We start from the raw sequence: 21,048 nt of genomic DNA on the forward strand, positions 1-21,048 counted from the left end.
TATTTTTAAATTAAACAATTAAAAATGTACACATCGATCGCATAAATATTTAGATTATATGTATATACATAGAAATATTCATCTGTACTTGGTGTGTAGTAAAAAAATAATGGGTCATAGAAAAGTTTGCAGAAAATACATATTATGATCGATCGCTCTACATAATACACCGTACATAATATGTATACATTAGTTTTATAGTTTTATGTTTTTGTTCATTATCATTGTTAATTTTTTCCCCACCGTATTATTATTATGACGATAAGGCACAGTTATTTATCACCCACGTGTTAAAACTACTTCAGGCAGAGTGACAAGCAGAGTCGTAGTCGGTATATGGGGCTGAATAATAATATGAATACACTGACAGAGTTACACACGCAATATTGACCTCGGAATATCGTAAATGTAATCGTTTCAATACGAATACACTGACGGGCAGGAATCACAACCATTGGAGGGTATAAACGATACGAACCGGCAATTTATCAAAACTCCTACCCGAAGGGTTGTCATCCAGGAAAACCGCCCAAAAGTTAATTTTCTCTTTTCAACCGAAAGACGTTTTATCAGTTTTTGTGTAGTCGTTTTCTACCACCACTGACGTGGTACTACGGGTATAAACTATATAATTACGGAACAGTTTGATTAATCGAAGAATTGCAGCTCATTCCAATTTTATTTCGTTAATATCAATTTTAATATTTTGATACGAATATATATATATCAAAATATTACGTTATAAGCCGTCGTATTTTTGCCATGCGAAGCATTATGATTGACATTCACTTTAATTACATAACAATAATAATAACCTATATACAAGAAAATAAACGTAATTATTATTATTATTAATAATAATTAAACGTTTTTAAATAATATATAATGTGTTTTTAATTAATTATAATTGATTGAAAAAACAACGTTTCGAACAACATAAAAGGATAAAAATGTAGTATTTTTATATTTAAATCATACGATATGTGATTAATAGCTGTCTACTAATATGGTTTAATATTTTCAATGTAGTGTTATATTACCGTTATGTTTATTTTTCTATTTAAATTAAATAGTATAAAAATGATAACCCAATTTGAGTTTGTTAAGCCCGTATTATTTAAGTTTCTACCGAGAACAAAATTTATAATAAATTGTATATTAAAAAAAAAAAAAATACATGTATTTTGATATTTTGCTTTAACTATAAAAATAATAACAATTGATATTTTGAATTAATAATTAATGCAATTTATATTAGAATATTGTTGTATACATATTCTTGATTTAACTTCTAATAATGATTATTAGATCTAAAAAAGTACATAATTTGTTGTTTTTTTAGTACTCGGTACTCGATTTTTTTGAAACTCGATTTACCAATCTCGATCATGCAGTGTAAGACACAGACACAGAAACAAAAAAAAAAAAAACAAAAGCATAATAATATTATATAATATTCAAGCCATACGAAACTGCCCGACTGTTGCATAAGTAGGTACTATGCATATTTGTGAAAAAAATATTGATCGATCGCTGATAAAGTATGTTTCAAATAATTTTAAAGCTCAAACAGTGTGTGGTTTTAGTACTAAATCCCAACTGAAATAATCACTAGGCGTGTGACGGTCAACGTTCACTTTTCATGGCCACTGCAGCTTTATAATATACTATCGCATGGTCTCATATATCATACAATGATGTCCATGTACAACCATATATCGCCCATCGATTAGTTACGAACAACATTTTAGTCTGTCTCTGGTGTGTTTGTGACGATAAAATATTATCGTAGTAAAACTTATATTTATATATAATAGTGGTATTATGGCATAGTTACGTTATTGTGATACGTTTTTAATTTATTCACAATTTATTATAGTCATAAAGAAAATACATTCGCGCTACTATTTTCTCGTTTAAAAATACATGTTACATTTTGTATACTCTTTTAAAAATATTTCATTGAAAATTTTTTTGTACGATCCCGATATTTCTGAAACAATTTTACAATTTTCCATATTACATGAATAATAAAACCATGCACTGATTCACTTAGTCTTATTCGATAAACCGTATTCATTCCAAACGGCATTGTTTACTACGCCTTTATTTTTTTAAATACAAAACGAGCAGCAGAACATAATTATTTAGAAGAATTATACAACCCAATAACTCTTGAATTTTCACTGCGAATGGTGAAATTCAGGTATCTAACCTATTCAAATTTCGATTGGAAAACGAAACATGCAGGACTGTCCGAATATTATCGATAACCACTACTCGAGCCTGCATTTCTGCAGACTAAGCGAATGAGAAATATTATAGAGAGCGAATGGGTGACCTCAAAGCGCATTACAATTGCTTATATAGTAGTTACTATAGTTTTCAAAGGGACGATTTGTCGCCGGTGAACGTATATAAAGTCGAGCACACGTATTGCATAACAAACTTTGTGGGCAAAGTTGCCCGCGTATCATAAAACAATTTGATCAAGTTATTCTGCATATATTGTGTATACGGTTTTAGACGAGTGGCTGCTTAGTTTAAATTTATGATAACCAAAACAGAAACCATTGCTCAGTTCCCCGGAAAACTGTTCAGTATTGTTGGAAGTCATCATTATGCATCAGTCTGTTACTCAAGAAATATTGTCCTCTATCCAAAGACGTTACTATATTATAATTGCTAAATATATACTGTGAATATAAATATAAATATATATTCCACGTTTACTGTACATACAAAATATACTATATAATATTATCTAGCACCAACAGACTTAAGTATAATCAAGGATTTGTGGTACTGACAGGTTTGATTGCCATTATTTGTAGCAACCGCTTTTGTCGCGTACTATGTTGAGCTATTTATAGAAATATAAAAATACAACACGATCATCATAATACTTATTATACATAATATGTATAAGACAGTTGTATTTATAGATAATTATCTACCTGTATAAATATCAAATTCAATACAAAAACGATGTATAATATGTATATTTACTATGTTATTATGTAAATGATTATATTCTATAAAATCCTGTAAGAAGGCTCAACCAAAGCTGGACTTGAGACCTCTTACAACTATAAATCAAGTTTTGCAATGAAGTTTCGACCTAGATGTGAGCGCCTAATACTGTACTTGTGTTATTATTATTACTGTTTTTTAAATTTATAATTTACGTAAATAATAAAAAAATGTACTTATTTATTTACACGCCAAGTAATTTATTCGATAAAAAAATATGATATACAGTTTAATTTATACATTATGAATAGAAGTAATTTGATCCTCCATATTGTACATTGTATATATTTCAATGTAGAATTGTGTACAATTTTCCAAGCACTCGATAATACAGATTCCGGATTACACGAGTAGAACAACGAAATATATTATTTTACAGTTAAACGTGTAAAAAAACGTAATAAAAACGAAACTCGGTGTCGAAACCACATAGTTACCTTGTAGGCATTTTACTAACACACTGTATTAAGTGTAGACAATATCACGAAGTTCCAACATGACCATCCATGATAATTTTAATAATAACGACAGTGGAGCGAATGCACAATGGACACGTACACGGAAATATAATGTGTGCATGTATATGAGATTACTGTCAATGTATCGTATCAAAAATTATCTTGGTAACAATATATATAAACAATATAATATCTTGGAGAGTTCATCACATGACGTCATATTATAGCTGAATAATAATTGTTCACATGGAATCTTTGTAAAATATTCATTTTTTATTTATAAAAAATAATTTTCTACAAAACAACTATTTTATGCAGATTAAACTCTTAATATGATAGATAAATATTAGTTGACACAATAATGAAAAAGTTTTGATGACTATCAACCTTTATTTTAATTTGTATCGGAGAAGAATATTATATTGAAAATACATTTCATGGTATTCAAACATCGGACAGAGAATAAGCACAAATCCCGTTGAAAATTGAAATTGACATATTTTAGCGATGATGCTCTAGTTTTTTATTGTATTTATGGTATTGCCTTGATGTCAAATTTGTTCAATTTCATTAATTTATCTGTATATTATAGAATTATCGCAATGACATCTTTCTCAAAATTTAAGCTAAAATTTTTCCATTTTCTATTATAAATAGTAAATAGTTGACATAGCTATTAAATTAATAAAATAAATAAGCGATTAAAACTATAAAAAAGTATATTTTTTTAAGAATTTAACACTTAATACAGTTTAATACATTTTTGGTGACCCCGTTTTAGACGTATGTTTAATATTTTTGTATCAATTGCAATTTAAAGTGCATAGTGCATAGATGCTGTTATTGTTTTTTAATAATATTATTTTAGGTAGGTACGTGTGGAGTATACTTGTTCAAAATAGTTTCTATGCAAATACACGATATACGGTTATCAGATGTTCAGTGTTTCGAACGCATTGTTATAGGATATTATGTAAATTTCACGCAATAAAGAAATTATTGGTGCGAGCAACTTCAACCGCATTCTTTGGGAAAAGCTTTTCCCCGGGATATGCAAAGTTAACGCGCCTTACCCCGAGTAAACACGCACGTACAATATATTTATATATAAATTATTATTATTTATTACGCTATGTAGTTGTTATCGTTAACAAACGGCCAATGTTCGATTATATTCAAAGAACGGATTCAATTGTCTTTGTGAAATGAATGCTGTGTAGTGATAATATTACTCTCTGTACAATTCTCATTATTCATACATACCGATAATGCAAAAGAGAATTTTCATCTAACACGGTTGTTGAGCTGGTTATACAGATGACCAATAATTTCGTAGGTAAATGCGAAAGTGCTGATAAATATTTTTCAAATACATACAATATGTATAGTATGTATATATATTATATAGTATAATATTCTATACATTGACCATCGTATATATTATAACTGCGAAATGTATCACTTATGCAAAGTACTCTGCAAACCAGACAAATATTATCGCACTGTAGTAAAAATAAACTATTGGTTTTATTTTTCTAGGATTTAAAAACGTGAGTAGAATTCGATATTTTAATGCAAATATTTTTATGGCTGTACAACAGAAATACATTAAACTATAATATGATTTATGTTAAGATATAGGTACATATTATTATATCGATATACAATTATTCACGTGTATTGTGTGATTATTAATATAAATATAAATAACATTACATTTTGAAGTTGTACATTAAAATATACAACTCAATAAAAAACAAATGTACATAATATCGAAACAAAAAAAATTAAATTTGAATGAATTATAGAACAAAACATATTAATTTTACTCGTCTTGTAATAGATTCAATAGACTCATTCAATATTGTTTTTATTATTTGTGTGTGTCGATAAGATGTGAGTAGATTTTAGTGGGTTAGGTATACCGTATTAATGGATTTATGTACACACAATACTTATAATTTAAACAGCAATTTAGCATAATGAATATCACTCATAATACATAATTAAGTATTAACACTAATCTTTAGAATACCTACATTTTAAACGAATTTTAAGAAAATTGTATTGTAAGTTGACATGTTAAGCATAATTACAATCTATTAGGTATAATATTATTTCATGCATATATTTTGTAATAATATAAAAAAGATACGGAAAAATGCGAACTTAAATTTTATTCCAAACTTGGTATTTGCTCAGATTTAATTTGCATTGTGTATGGATCGAGAAAAAATAATAAACAACATCAATTATTTAGAACAAAGACTGTAACATATATACATTTAAGATATAAGAATATGCACATTCAATCTCTACGAATTGGTTCTCTTTTCACAATCGCAAAGTTTAAAAATATATTGACTATGAACTGTGACATTTTGATCTATACTACTCGGGTGGTATTTTTACTGGCGTTTTGTTAATATTATTTATTCTAAAAGTTACCAAAAACTTTTCAATACTCGCTTCATTGATAGTTATTTTAACTCCAATGTAAATTTTTTTGTTTATAATCCACCTACGATTCCCAGAGGTAAAATATTCCATGCCAATATAGTTACCGATATTGTGCATAAATAACTATGTATTTTAGATTTCTGTTCGCATCAATCAATAAATACATTCATTTATTAAACATGTAGACAATATATTTATTTTTTACAACTATATTATTATTATGACTAATAATAAGATACGCTAACAAAAATGTTTTTCGTTTTTTAAGTCGGAGAACGTATATATTTTTTTCTTTTGTATTGTTTGTACATAAATTAAACATTGTTTTATTGTTTATCAATCAATATAATATTATAGTAAAAAATTTTAAAGTTTACTCGGCAAACAATAATGACTTTATTGGACAATAATGATTTTATAGGTTAGCGTTCCCTAATGAATTCCTACTATTCATAAATATGTCTATATAAAAAAAAAAAGTCAAATGTTATATCTACCGAAATGAAATACAATAATTTATACACGTACATCATGTCTTACATATTTATTATGCACACGTGTTTCAGATACCTATTTTCTGCACATATTTATTCACACCTAAGGTTCATTGAGAGATACTTGAATATGTATCAACGGTGAAGCTATATATTCGGCTATAATGTAATGTTTTAGACTAATACGTAAATACGTACAACACGATTCCGAGATATCATTGGCCCGCGTTGCGCTACTTGCGCTACTGTATTAAGCTTCTTAATCACTCTCCTGCCATGTTCTATGCTGATGTTAACTCCAAGTATATGTTATCAAACACAGACAGATGTATAATCATCTTAAACTGATGGGATTAAATCCTCAGTTTTAATGAACAATAATACATGCATTGATCACACAGACGAGAAACAATAAAAATCAATTACTGGAGTCGCTTAAGATTTTCTAGTATAATCCTGTATTAATTTTAATTCGAAATCACCCATATAAAATATATGGCCACCGGTATCTGAATATTTTATTTTGCGTTCATAAAAACTGTTATAATTAACTGAAATATTATGTTTGATTTCTGAGTCTGCATTGTTTCTACATACGCTTTATAATTTTTTTAACATAGTTGTGCAGTTATAATTTAGTTTATGCAATGTCTAATATAATTTAAACCATTAAAATGTTTGATATTTTTTCTTCGATTATTATGAAGTATCAACAATTTTTTTTACCGGAAAATACCTTTGATACTGAAAAAATACACACCATGGTGAAACAAATACATTCATTGCTCTGTTCTGAATCTAGAACTTACTTTTGAATTATAAAAAAAATGGTATTGTAATTATGTATTTTATATTATAAGATATTTATATATAGAAACAATTAAACTCTATATAGGCACTTTAGTTGGAAAGTAATTAAAAACTTTCAATTGCAGATTAGGATTATGTAGTTTTTAAAGTATTTTCCGCGCTTTGGAGATCCTATAGAAAGCAATATTTTTATGTACCCGCGTAGGTATACTAATAATATGACAATAATTAAAATTACTCTGTAAATTACTAAAAAACAAGAAACTACATCCTTACTTGCTCTTAAAATATTGAGCTGAGTATTGGTTTTGATACACTTTACAAAGAAATAAGAAACAGTACTGTTAAAAGTCGATAAAAACTTCTTTGTCGAAGATCAAACTCGATAAACTTTACTTTTTTTCTGTTGTATACCATCATGATCTGTAAACCCAGTTCGAAAAAATATAACATGAGACTTTTTAGGAAAATATATGTGTGTAGTGATTTTGTAATCACAGTGCTACAGTTGACTCAATCTGACAATTATGAAAGTATTAAACAAGCGCTATTTGTTTACTGTAAATACTAAAGCTTAAAAGTATTAGTGAAAATCAATGTAGTTTTTATATAAGTGAATAAAATTATCAATACCTTAACACAACTCAAAAACTTGTTTAAATTTGTTGAAAATTGCTTAAGCTGATAATGTTATGCATTGATTTTTAACTTTCAAGTTAAAAAAGTTAGCTATTTGTAAAAAGTGATCGTTTTTAGTGATAATTGGTTGAAAAATAAATTATTTAGTAAGTTTTAGGTACATTTCTATAAATTATATTTAAATTTATAATATGGAAATCATTGCAGCTATAAAATGTAATTAATATTTACAAAAAAAAAAAAAATAAATAAATAAATAAACAATTAAATGGTACCGAGTATAGTATTTCCAACAATAAGTAACATCCTTAAATGTTACATTATATATATATATTTGCAACACATAAATAAATAAATAACAAAATAACTCGCAAATTAACTGAAACAATTGTTAGTTTAAGTTTCAACGATATCAAGTACATACAATATGTACAATAATAAACATTCTGTTAATGTTTCTTAAACCAAATTTATAAAAATTAGTATTATTTATATTATTTATATTTTTACGAAAAAAAAAAAAAATACACTTATGAGTTAATAATATTATATAGACATGTAGCATAACATTATTGTATTCATTACAATATGCCCTATAATTGATTTTTGATATAATGACTATCGCGCTAGGAAAACTCTTATGCATCGAATAGATATTGATCCATCTAACGGCTTTGCAAGTAAAGTAAGTAATATTATATGTATATATAAAATGTACATTGTTGAAAAATGATCATGGTTGAAAACGTCAGTTTTTGTTTCACGGTGTTAACACTCGACCCTATTCCACCAGCTGCACCGTTATCCGAGGGCAAGCGATTTTGAACTAAGTGCACGGCCAAATCGTCAATGGACGTGTATACCTTTCAAATCAGTATGTCATCGTACAGTCAACGTGTCAATTACGTTATTGTGTTTACTATATTAATTGTTATGTTAAAATTATATCATGCAATATATTATTATAAAATCGACTAAGATGATTTGGATGGGAACGAATACGGCAATATGTTCGATATTACCACCATGAGTATATTTTTCGCCATATGTAACGTGATATTTTATGGATGTTGTATCATTTTCAATACTTCTTATTACTATTTAGTATGCGTAGTATGTGTTAGGATGTTTACACGTAGTAACCTTATAACCATAATAAAACATCGAATGGTATAATAATATATTAACGATAAAACAAGCAAACTAAAGCCAATAATACATGTGAGTTAAAAATACATTTTTATAATTAAATCGGAACCATATTAAAAATGTTAAAACTGACAGTTTTTTTTTTTTTTTTTTTCATTTAAATTATTGAAATATAAAGTAAAATACTACAGTTCAACGTAAATTTTTTTGTTTGTTTTATTCATTAATAGATACATTTAAACTCCATTATAAGTAAATAATTAATACATTTTGACACAAAATTAATTGCTCAAGAATTCTAGGGAAAATTATTTTAAACGAATATGAAGGCTTAAAAATATATATAATATAATATTTATTAAAATTAAATTTGTTCGTTATTATAATTTTAAAATAATTTCATCAAAGGCATTATATAAAGTCAATAAATTTGTTTTAATGTATATGCAGATACATTGATGTATCTTTTATCCCATATACCTTATATATCCATAAAATATTCGCATCTCTATTTTCTCCTTCAATAATTCAGCTATTAAAAATTTGATTTTTAGAATTTTTAAATATACTGAAAAAATCATATTTTAAAATTCTTGAGATGATTTTTTTCTACTGTTTAAAATTATCTAAACAAAATTTTCTTATATAACTTTGAGTTTATAGAGTACAAATAAAGGTATGGACATTAAAATTACAATATGCATTTAACTAATGTTAAACAAATTCTATCAAATATTTTAAAGTATTTTAATTTTATTTTTAACCCAAATGTATTTATAAAGTTTTTATAACATAACAATATAATATGTAATTATATGTATATGCAAATATTGTGGTTCAAAAATTGAATTTTGTTTTCTGGAATTTTCAATAAAATGTATCAATCTACTCATTGTTTGAATCTTGCTTCCACGATTGCACTACCATGTTTATTGCTTATGCCTATTATAACGTCATATTTTATAATGGTAAAAATAATGATCTAAAAAATTGATAGTATACTTTATTTAATTTGATATTAATTATACTGAATAAATACTTTACAAAGACCTATATGTTTTATAAACTATACAACTGTAATTCTAATTTATTTTTTTTTTTTTTAATTTTAATGGTTTAATAATTTTCAATGATTAAGGCTTCATTAACATTTAAATTTCATTATACAATTTTTACACGATACATATTATGTGTATCAATATCTTCATAAAGCTAGTTACAATATCGATCAATTGAATGTTTTCTAAATAATACGTGAGAATTTTCATACTATAAATACTGCAAAATATTATATTCATTATAACTTATAACAGTTTATGATCCGTGAAGTTTTTCAAACTCCAATTTAGATTAAAATAACGGAGCGAAAGGAATATATAAATACTTAAGTAAAATATTTGAATTGATATTTGAGAACTTTTGCTTGGTTAAAGTTTTCTATGAAAAATAGTATTCATATATTGATAAAAATAAAAATAAAACAGATTGAATATTTGATAATTATAAATTCACGTATTTTAAGGGTTCTTCAGCATTTATTTAAATTAAAAATATCAAAGACAATTGAATATTTTAAAATAATATACTTTTTTTATAAATATAACAAACAAACACTTGAGACTATTTTAAATATACCATCCCACACCCAACCTAAAAAATACTAATTATAAATTATAATACTAAAAATTTAATTAATTTCGACAGTTAAAATATTGGTAACAAAATTAAAAGAATAATATGAAAAATATAAATTATACAAAATACAATATTATTTAAATCATATTTTTAACTAAGAATCCAAACCTATCGTAATCTAAATTAAATAATTAAAATATAAATTGTATGCATTTATGTAACTATCGGGTACTTATATTATATAATTGTATACGCGACCGGATATAGTTTAATCAATTAAAATACAAGTTTGAAGCTAAGTTCTCAATATCTGTATGAAATAATTGTCAATAAAATAGAAGTTTATACAGTTATGAATACATACCTATGTAATGTTATCGGTACTTTATAATATAAAACGAAAATTTCATACATTCTATAGTATAAATTATGAAAAAAAAAATAAACAGCCATGAGTTATTTTAATTTCTAACCGAATCATGAAATCTATATCGATTTAACGTTAATGTGTACTTATTTTTTAAGCAGTTAAGATTTATCAAATCATTTAATGCATCACTTAAATAGATTTGAAATTTGTAGGTAGATACTAGTCTTAAAAAAACTAAAAAATGTAGGTAAACATTAAAAAAAAATAAAAATACAGTGGTTAAAGTATGATTGTGAGGTTTTGTTAGATGGTGAAAGTATTCATTCTCATTTTAAAAAAAAAAAACATTTAATTAACATTACATTTCGTATCTAAAATAAAATTTTTAAGTATGTTGACAATTAAAATTAAAAAGTTGAACAAAATATTATGATCGATTGTTATTTACTTGTCTTAATTTCTTCAGTCAGCACAAAGCAAGCAATGATAAATTGTTGCATTTCAACACAAACACCAAGTAAATATCTGCAGTTAACGACGAACTTGTTAAAATATCTTCAAAATATTTCTACAGTTGACGGTTATTATTCCTTATGATTTGAGAAGTGATCTGAAATTCGAAAAATAAGATCTTTAAAATCACACGACCACTGTCTGTATTAAATGTGTGTTATAAATTTTTCTTTTCAAGCAATTACACTATAAGAAAAAGTGTTCACGGAAAATTAATGTAAAAATAATAAACTATCAATGTAAAACTGATTGACTCGTTGTAAGACATAAGTTTTTATATTAACCATTCAGTTTTGTTTACAAAAATTTAGGATATTATTCAACACAATTGTGTTATTTTAAAGTTAAGATATATATATAACTTAATGGACTACCTCATTTGAGTAATGTAACAAAGCCGAGGTAAAAATCGATAGTAATTATTAAAAGCGCATGAATTGTGTTTTAAAACTGGAGTCGTAATTAAATATAACTATTGACTATTCGAATTAAAATAATTAGTATATCGACAAATTCTTCAAAGGCAACATGTTTTTTTTAATTTATTGTATTTTTTGCATTCATCATAATAATATGTGACTTTTCAGAATTAGTTTTTCGTTTTACTTACTATTAATACACAGTGTACTTAACTTTTTATTTGTGCAGGTGATATCATTTCATCATAATACCACCAAAGTTTTAATTTATAAAAATAATAATTTTTTTTCTTTTTCTTTACACTCGCCACTATTAAAATATAATATAAAGTTTTCTGCTAAAATAATTGATTTATTTATTAATATATTTATTTATTATATATAATATTAACATATTAACAAAAATCAAAATTTATATTCATAGTTTTGAAATAAATATTTAAATACATTTACAAGAAACACATAAAGAGTTCACCACTAACAATGACACAAGTATATATGTTGATACAAATCGATTTGATAGGCAAAGATTATCCTACATGTTAAAACTGTATAAAATAAAAAATTGTATGTATTAAGTTTTAAAACTGAATAAAATCAATATTAAGAACAAAATACTCAACTAAATACCAAAAATCTTGGATCACAAATTGAAGCAACAGATAAAATAGGTATATATATATATATTTTTAATAAAGTACGGGTTTATATTATTTGATCTAGTTACCAAGAATATTTATTATAATTAAAAATTAACAAATGTATTTTTACCTATAAAAATTAAAAAAAAAAAAAAACACTCACACACATACATAGAAATCAGAAAAAAAGATTTAATAGTTATTCAAATAATAAAATAATATCATTATATTTTTTCGATAAATGTATGTAAAAACATCTTGAGATGAACCTTGTAAACAATTTTCAAGCTTTTTTTACATACGCTAACAACATTTCTACTTTATTATTTACAAATATCCATAAATTGCTTGAATAAAATATTTTGAATATATTATGACTAAACATCTTAATATCGATATTAGTTGAAAAACTTCTAGTCTCTATGATTATTTATAATTTGATACTGATTATATTACCCGTGTTAATGTCAAATTTGTACGATAATTAGAACATTTAATTAACCATATATATATATAAACATACATAATACATTAATATTTCATTTAAAAATCGATATAATTCGTGTAAATATATAAGTACGTTAAAACTATAAAAAATATTATTTTTAATTTAAAATTTTTGTTGAAACGTCTTTAAGTAGAAATTTTAATTAAAAAATGAGCTCAAAATTGCGTAAGTGCCTTCATTTTTCGATAAAATTGATTACATGTAAAAAAAGTCTGATGAAACTTCATATAATATCTGTAAAAAAAAATTATTTTTTGATCTAGTGTTACATAATATTAAGATTGATTACTAATTTTGGATAGTTTTACTTAATTATTTTAAAATTTACTGTGTATTTTAAAGTTTAAAAACACTCCAAAGTACTAACTATATTCAACTTTCTACCAGAAACGTTCACCCTTTAAGTCTATAATTGAAGTATGTGAAAATTTAAATTTAAATTTAAAAAAAAAGCATTATTGTAAAACCATTCATAACTCCAATCGGAATCTAAAAAGAGACAAATTTACCTAAGAAAATAAAAATAATTAAATTAATTTCGTCTCAATTATTATTTTACGACTAGGATATATTCGATTTAATTGGATATTTAAGTAATATCTATTAAATTTAATATAAAAATATAAATTATGCAAATTATTTATACTTAATTGAAGTTTTTAATAGATAAATAAATTGTATTAAAATAGCCGATTGTAAGCTATATACAACATATAAATTATGCATGCTATTGTAGTGTATGAGAAGACTTTAATGCATTCATTAGTATTATAATTAATATGTGTCTAATTAAAATACGTATGATTAATTGATTTTTTCCAATTTAAATAACTAATAAGATATGAAAAACATTTTAACGAAATATTTTAATTTGAGTCATTTAATACTCGAATGAGTTTTTTTGCAAGGAAATTTTGCAATAACCATTCATTAAATGTTTAAAAGCATAAAAAAAAACTATAGACAGAACAATAACACTGAGTTTTAGTACTCATCTCGCTTCGCTTAGCCTCAAGTAAGACGGTGATGTATTATTGTAAAATAATTTGAAAGCAATGATGAATAATAATTAATCATTACATTTGAAAACCATTCTGAGTGGTTCTCAATTTACTAAGACAGGAAATATAAAATATGTTATAGAAGTAAGTTTAATAAAGGGTATAGTATATAAGTCTATGTTATAAAAAAAATTCCAATTGTTTGAAAAATGTATAAATAATAGGTTTTAAATAATTATTTTTAAAATAATCACTCGCATACTTATTTTAAACAAAATTAAAATAGAAATTACTTTTATCTCTGATATTTATGTAAACTTTAATATTTAACACTCAACCTTAAAATTGTATAAATAATGAACATTTTAATTTATAACTATCAAATTAAACAACAATTATATAACTCTTTAAACTATTTTATTGTTTCCAAAATATTCTTACAAATTAAAATAAAGCCAGAGAAAAACTAGTTAGTAACCTATAATTATTTTTAATGTAATATTGTCAATAATTTATGTTACTTTAACTTATCCTAATTAATAAATAACTACATTTGTTAGTTGTTACATAAAACAAAACATATAGTATGGTTTAAAAAAAAATCGTAAATACCAAGACGAGTTTTTTTAGTGTGTTTTTCTTTATCCTCTTTTTATGGTACTAAATTTATCTATGTAATACGTGGGTGTAATCGTTTTTCAACAAAAATATCTACTCTGACATAACTTCTTGATATTATCTTTGACGAAAAAAAACTTCAAAATTGTTTACAAGGGTAACCTCATTTTTAATATTTACAACTAACTCAAATAAAAACAACCGACTTAACTTTATACAACGGACTTGTCTAAAAAAAAAAATGAAATATTTGTTTTAACGTCCTTTATTTTTGTAATCTAAATCGATTGTTTTCATTCAGCAATAATAATTGTAAATTTTTATACATATTTTTTTTTTCTTAATAATATTTTATATTATTTTAGTTATATTTTATATTGTTTTAATAATATAAATTGATACCGCTCTTTGAAATAAATTTATTTTTACTAAATAAATATAATAAAATAATTGTATTATATACCTAGTATAACATCGTGTATTTTTATAATGAAATGACAAACGAAGAGTATTAGCAATATTCATCAAATGTCTAGTTTTCAAATTTCCATGCTTGATAATAACAATAATAACTCTATGGCAGACAAACACAAACTTTATAATATTATAATACAATTTTTATAGTTATAACTAAACCAGACACAATGCAAATATATTTCAAGGCTAAAAGTATTTTAGTTCATCCTATACGATCGTTCGTTTATGGCTTAAGAGGAATAGGAAATCGAATTGTAAGCGTAATCCATTAATATCCGTAACATTTGAGAGTTGTCAGCTAAATAGAGTTCAAATAAATTGCATCTAATGGAGATGATTTAAATGTAAGAAATAAATTGAATGAACCACTAAAACTCTGTATGAATATTATTTTTTTATCTATCTAACACTGTTAACATCCCTAAAACATATTCTTTGTTGTCTACACAAATATATATCATTATAGACATGACACCTTTTAAACATCGTATTAAACACCTTAAACGTGGTGAAAAAATAAGAAAAAATTACACTTCGATAATTAAACCAGCAATTTAGATTGTTGTTGCAAATTATACGATCCTGGGTATCATTTAACTTCAACAGACACAATTCGATGGTCCAATAAATATCCGTACTTCTTTCCGTTTCTGTAAGTTTCCAAGAGTTATCTAATTAAGGGGTATAATTACAGGTTTCATGTGAAATTCACTCAACTATTTCAAATTTCCTTTTATCTTTGTCCTGTACAGTTTAGTTTATTGTTCTAAAGACTGAACAAACATAACACATCCGTCAATGTACGTTATGTAAATTTATTTGAACACCATGTACCCACATACTGACATTTTCACCAGACATTAATAAAACTACAAACGATAATGTAAACAGTAATAATAAAATATATCAGGCGTATTGCGTTGTAAACACGTCTTATAAAAATACAGAAATATAATAAGAATTAAGTCTAAATATATCGTATAATCAATAAAAACGCCTAATACGTAATTAAGTTATTATTAAGTTATCAATGATAATGTATATTTATGATAGCTTACATACATACCTACACAATGTCTATATAGCAATATTATGTATTACAAAATATCATTATATTGTTTAAGTTACTAGTTTATGTAACTATTCAAGTAATATTTTAAGTTTCTAAGATAATCACTAAAGTGATCTACTTATTTTATCAACACCTAATCAAGTTTATGACTGCAACCATTTTTAATTGTATTTTGTTTTACAATTTTTAGACAAATACAACTGTATCACAGTGTTTCATAAAATGAGTCACATATGTTTATGACGATGTAATTTTGGAGAAATTGAACATTACAAATTGATTTATATTTATTCATTTTTTTAATACACAACAAAACAGTTTATTTATCTTTTAATAGTTCTGGATTCTGAGAGCAGCAATAACTGTATTTGTTTTACAATAATTTGTTGTTTTTTTTGTATTCTCTGTGTCAAAGGTTCTTGAGCAGAAAAGTTATTAATTTATCAATTTTGTGAGTACATTCTGTTAGAAAATTGAATCTGGTTGATATTGCTAAGGGTCAAAAGAAGAAAATTTTAAGAAGGTGCCTATTTTTAAATAATTAAAAAAAAACAGTGTAATAACAGGAATACTTATTTACGCTATAGTCACCGATAGAATAAAATGTATGTTTTGTTATCTTAATTAAAAAATATAACACGTGTGTTATGAAACAAAGTGCATTAGATTTAACAACAATTTTTTATCGAAATAAAATATTAGAAAACATGCAATTACTAATAATCGTCTAACGAGAAGGTACCGACTGGCCCGATTTCCCGAGAACAGATATTGTGTGACTTATTTGTTGAAGGTGTTTGAAGCTCGTATCTTAAGATATTATTATATGTATAAAAGCCAGACATAACGAAACAGCTCACGTGCATGACTTTAATTGGTGGTATAGTTTTATCAAATATATAAAACGCTAACGACAGTGTCGTGGATCGTTCGTATAAATATATTATACAAACATATTGTTGCAACCTAATATTGTATTCAGGTGCAGAGTTGTTATTAAATGTAAAACATAACTAGGCCGAACCGCAGAGACTTAATGACGATTGTGGTATAATGTGTCAGTACTACACTACGACACCTTCGATACTTGAAATAATATCAACGTGAATTATTATTACTTCGGACGTCACACGTCAAATATGCAATTTTTTTTTTTATCATAATATTCATATTTCATATTTTGATGTTTCTCGACGCATATTGTTTTAAACGTGCTCTTAAAGTATCATCATTTAGTGGCGTGGTTATTTTAAATTGTTATAGAAAACTTAAGCATTCCACTTATCCGCCCAAAACCTGATAAAGGCATTTATTCCTGTCGTATTTTTAGCTAATCGTTGTAATAAATATTAAAAATACTAGTTATTAATAAATAACTGTTTACCCACTCACCACCATTTAAAAAACTTACAAGTAGCTTACTCGCGATTATTCTCTTCACCTCGTCATTATCGTAACTCATAATCAGATTAGTTGTTGGATTATCCAATTGATTAATTTAGTTAAAAATATTTATCTACATATTTTATCTGGATAAAAATAATTGTAAACGTCCTTATATCTCACCGGATTTATTGAAATACAGTGGTCATAGAAAATGTAGATATATTTTTTTCTTTTATGACGGCATTTTTAATTTTGATATTATAATACTGTTTATATTATATTGTATAAGTGGTGTTAAGTTTTCCAAGATTTTGTCTATACAATCTATTTATATTATTTTTTTTTCATTATTAAGTTATTTTATGTACGTTTATTGCGTATGCTTATCTAATAGTTTATTATTCATTCTCAATAATTGGTAATCGTATTTATTATATATTATAAGTATTATAGCTAATTTGAAAAAATGCAAGTTTTAAATTATTTAAAACTATATATTAGTTATCTAGATAAAAATTTCAATGAATTTTTTTTTCTTTTTTTTTTTTTTTTATATCTAGATTATTGTTGAGTCATCTTTGCACAATACTGCTCATAAGTTATAAGCTTAACATTCGGGACTGTCACGCAATCACGAAAGGATAATATTCGTTTAGAAAAATCCGCGGTCGAAAATGTGTCGAATGTGTCATCAAAAAACCCTGTTCTCGGGATCCATCATTAGTTTTAACAGACGCTATTTCAGTATAATGCGCGGGTTTGTGATGTACGCACATTCTTTAAATGACATAACATCGTACCGTACACAATATGCGTTGCGCATACTGATATACAGAAATAGTATGCAGTGTGAATACGGTCGATCACGCTTATAATCACCGTTTTGCTGTACTCAAATATGTGTTCGTTTAAATTCTTATAACATTTGAAATATCTGAGCACAATAAATTAAAGTCTATATTTTTCAAATTATTACGATTCGAATGCCATTCTTTAATCAACGAGTGTCGTCCCGTGGCGATGAAAACTTTTGTTTATAAAATCGGAATGCCCTTTACACGGTTTTTACCGTAAACCGTATGTCATTATTGAGCCGACGATTTTTCCGAAAACGTCGTTTTGTTCATTTCGTTGCATAATATAATAATTATTATGCACGGTACGCGGATTGGAGTGAGCGTTCTCGCCTTCTCGGCGGTGAACCGTCATCCCGTATACAGTCACACGGGGGGGTACACAGAATGCTCGTTGCCCGTGTGTGACCGAATACGTCTGCGCGTGCCTCGATCGTCGGAGGGGCTGCCAGTCGTTTGACGCGGAATCGTCCGGGCCGGGGTGAAGTTATGATTATGACAACGATCGCATGCACTCGCCATTCTCCGTGATTAAAACCGTTTCTATGTAGCGACGAAACGGTCCGAAAACACGGAACGACGTTACGATTTGCGTCATAATATAATCGCGTGTGTACGTTAAACCCGTAGCGTGGTCGCAGCAGCTATACACCGTCCCGGAGTATTTACGACGCGACCGCGACCTGGTGTTTGGGGAAGGCGGAGAATTTCAATTCCTGCAATATTATTATATTTTATGCAGTAGGTATATAGCGGGAACAATCAGATTTAATTATTCTTATCGATCCAGTTCAGTTTTTCTGCGGGAACGTAAAGCGGTTATTATCTCGCCGTAATAATCTGTATCGCTGTAGAGTATAATGTCTCGTGAAAAAAAAAAAAAAAAAACTATTTTTACGAAACGTAGGTAACGAATTAATATCATCAGCAATTATAATTGTTTAATTATTAATAATATGAACTCCGGGTTAAAATATGCAAAATTATTAATCATCTCTATTTGCATGAAATAAAATATATTTTAGTCATTCTAACTAATTAGGATTTAAAATAATAAACTTGCACTAGACCTTTTGAAACCTAATATTTTCGTCTCTGCACATAATATGATAGTATTATAACTATCAACCATTATAATATTAAATATGTGTTAATGCCAATTGTTCAAAAAGCCTTGTAATACTTTGTTTTGATCATATTAATTAAAACCGTATAATGCCTTAAGAAAATAAATATTATTATAACATGCGTCGTTTTATATGTGCACGATACCATACACTATTTTGTTAAACGACAAATGTTTTAGTTTTAAAATTTAAACTATAAACAATTCTAAGTTTTGCAAACATGTAGGTAAGTCGGGAGCGTACCTATATTTCTTTTGTCCTTATTTTCGGTATCCAATTGTCCTCGTGACTTTTGATTCAAATAAATAGAAAAAAGTCAACCTTTTACACAAAAACCTCGCTTCATTACTCTCATGGTGGACAATAGCCAGTACTCAAAATATATGACTTCTGCAAGGGATAAAATCAAAAATGGTTTGTTTGTAACCACAATAGAACATTGTAACTTGTGGTTTAATGTACGCGTAATTTGAACTTATTATTTTCATTACACAGCAGTTTTATTGTATAAGTATACCAAACTATTGAATATTTTGACAATTTATAATATTAATGACCTGCCAAAAACTATATTATTTTCCAGATGGTAAGCTTAAAAGTAAAATTAATATATAAATAAATACATAGCTAGTAAAAGCAAAAACAAAAATAAGTAATGGAAACTTTGTGGAATACAAACAAATTATTTGTAAAATGTAAAATGTACACTAATATTATATTTTATTTATATTTGAATAAACATGCGTTGAGCTTTCAATTTTCAATTTTTAAACAATATCATAAATATTAAAAATTGGTTTAATTTGGTATTTTTACCAACAATATCCGAAAGATCAGTTTTTAAAAATAAAATTAAGTTATTGTCAAAATATACGGCTGTGATACTCCAAGAACCTCGTCCAATATTTTAATTTTGTTTTTTCTAGCTTCTACAGGCCATTAAGGCTTTTCGCTGCTTCTACCAGACCCTTCCATCGGTCTCTGTTGTCTGCATCTTGAATTATTGCCGTTTCATCTACTTGAATTAAATCTTTCTTTACCCTATGGTCTTCCTTTGGGGTGTGTTTTATTTAGTTTAGATACCAAATAGTTTTCTATTGTCGTAATATTATCATATTTGTATATGTATTTATTTATGCATTAGTTAAAATATTGTGGTATAATTATATTTAGGAATATTTTATGTACTACTATTTTATTACCTGTATAAATTATATCTAAGTTATAATTATACAATATATTAAACGGTATGAACAATCATGTAATTTATACTTATGAATAAACATATTTATCATTTTAAATTTAAGCTTATTTTTTCTAATAATTTTGATTTTACTTCTTAAACCGATTTACCCATTAACCATAACACATTTCGAACAAATTT

At 25.9% G+C, this 21,048-nt stretch overlaps 1 protein-coding gene across 4 annotated transcripts in view; it reads right to left on the bottom strand.

Annotated features, from left to right (window-relative positions):
- LOC114127893 (octopamine receptor beta-2R-like) overlaps nucleotides 1-21,048 on the bottom strand; it is a 165,179-nt gene that overhangs the window by 101,560 nt on the left and 42,571 nt on the right. For 2 of the 4 annotated variants that reach the window (XM_050198884.1, XM_050198882.1), the window contains one exon: nucleotides 11,497-11,658. The exons of the other annotated variants lie outside the window; for them this stretch is intronic. The gene's annotated coding sequence lies outside the window, so the exon portion shown is untranslated. The remainder of the gene's footprint in view (nucleotides 1-11,496; nucleotides 11,659-21,048) is intronic. 4 annotated transcript variants of the gene reach the window in all.

Source organism: Aphis gossypii, chromosome 1 (assembly GCF_020184175.1).
Source record: "Aphis gossypii isolate Hap1 chromosome 1, ASM2018417v2, whole genome shotgun sequence".
Classification (NCBI taxonomy): domain Eukaryota; kingdom Metazoa; phylum Arthropoda; class Insecta; order Hemiptera; family Aphididae; genus Aphis; species Aphis gossypii.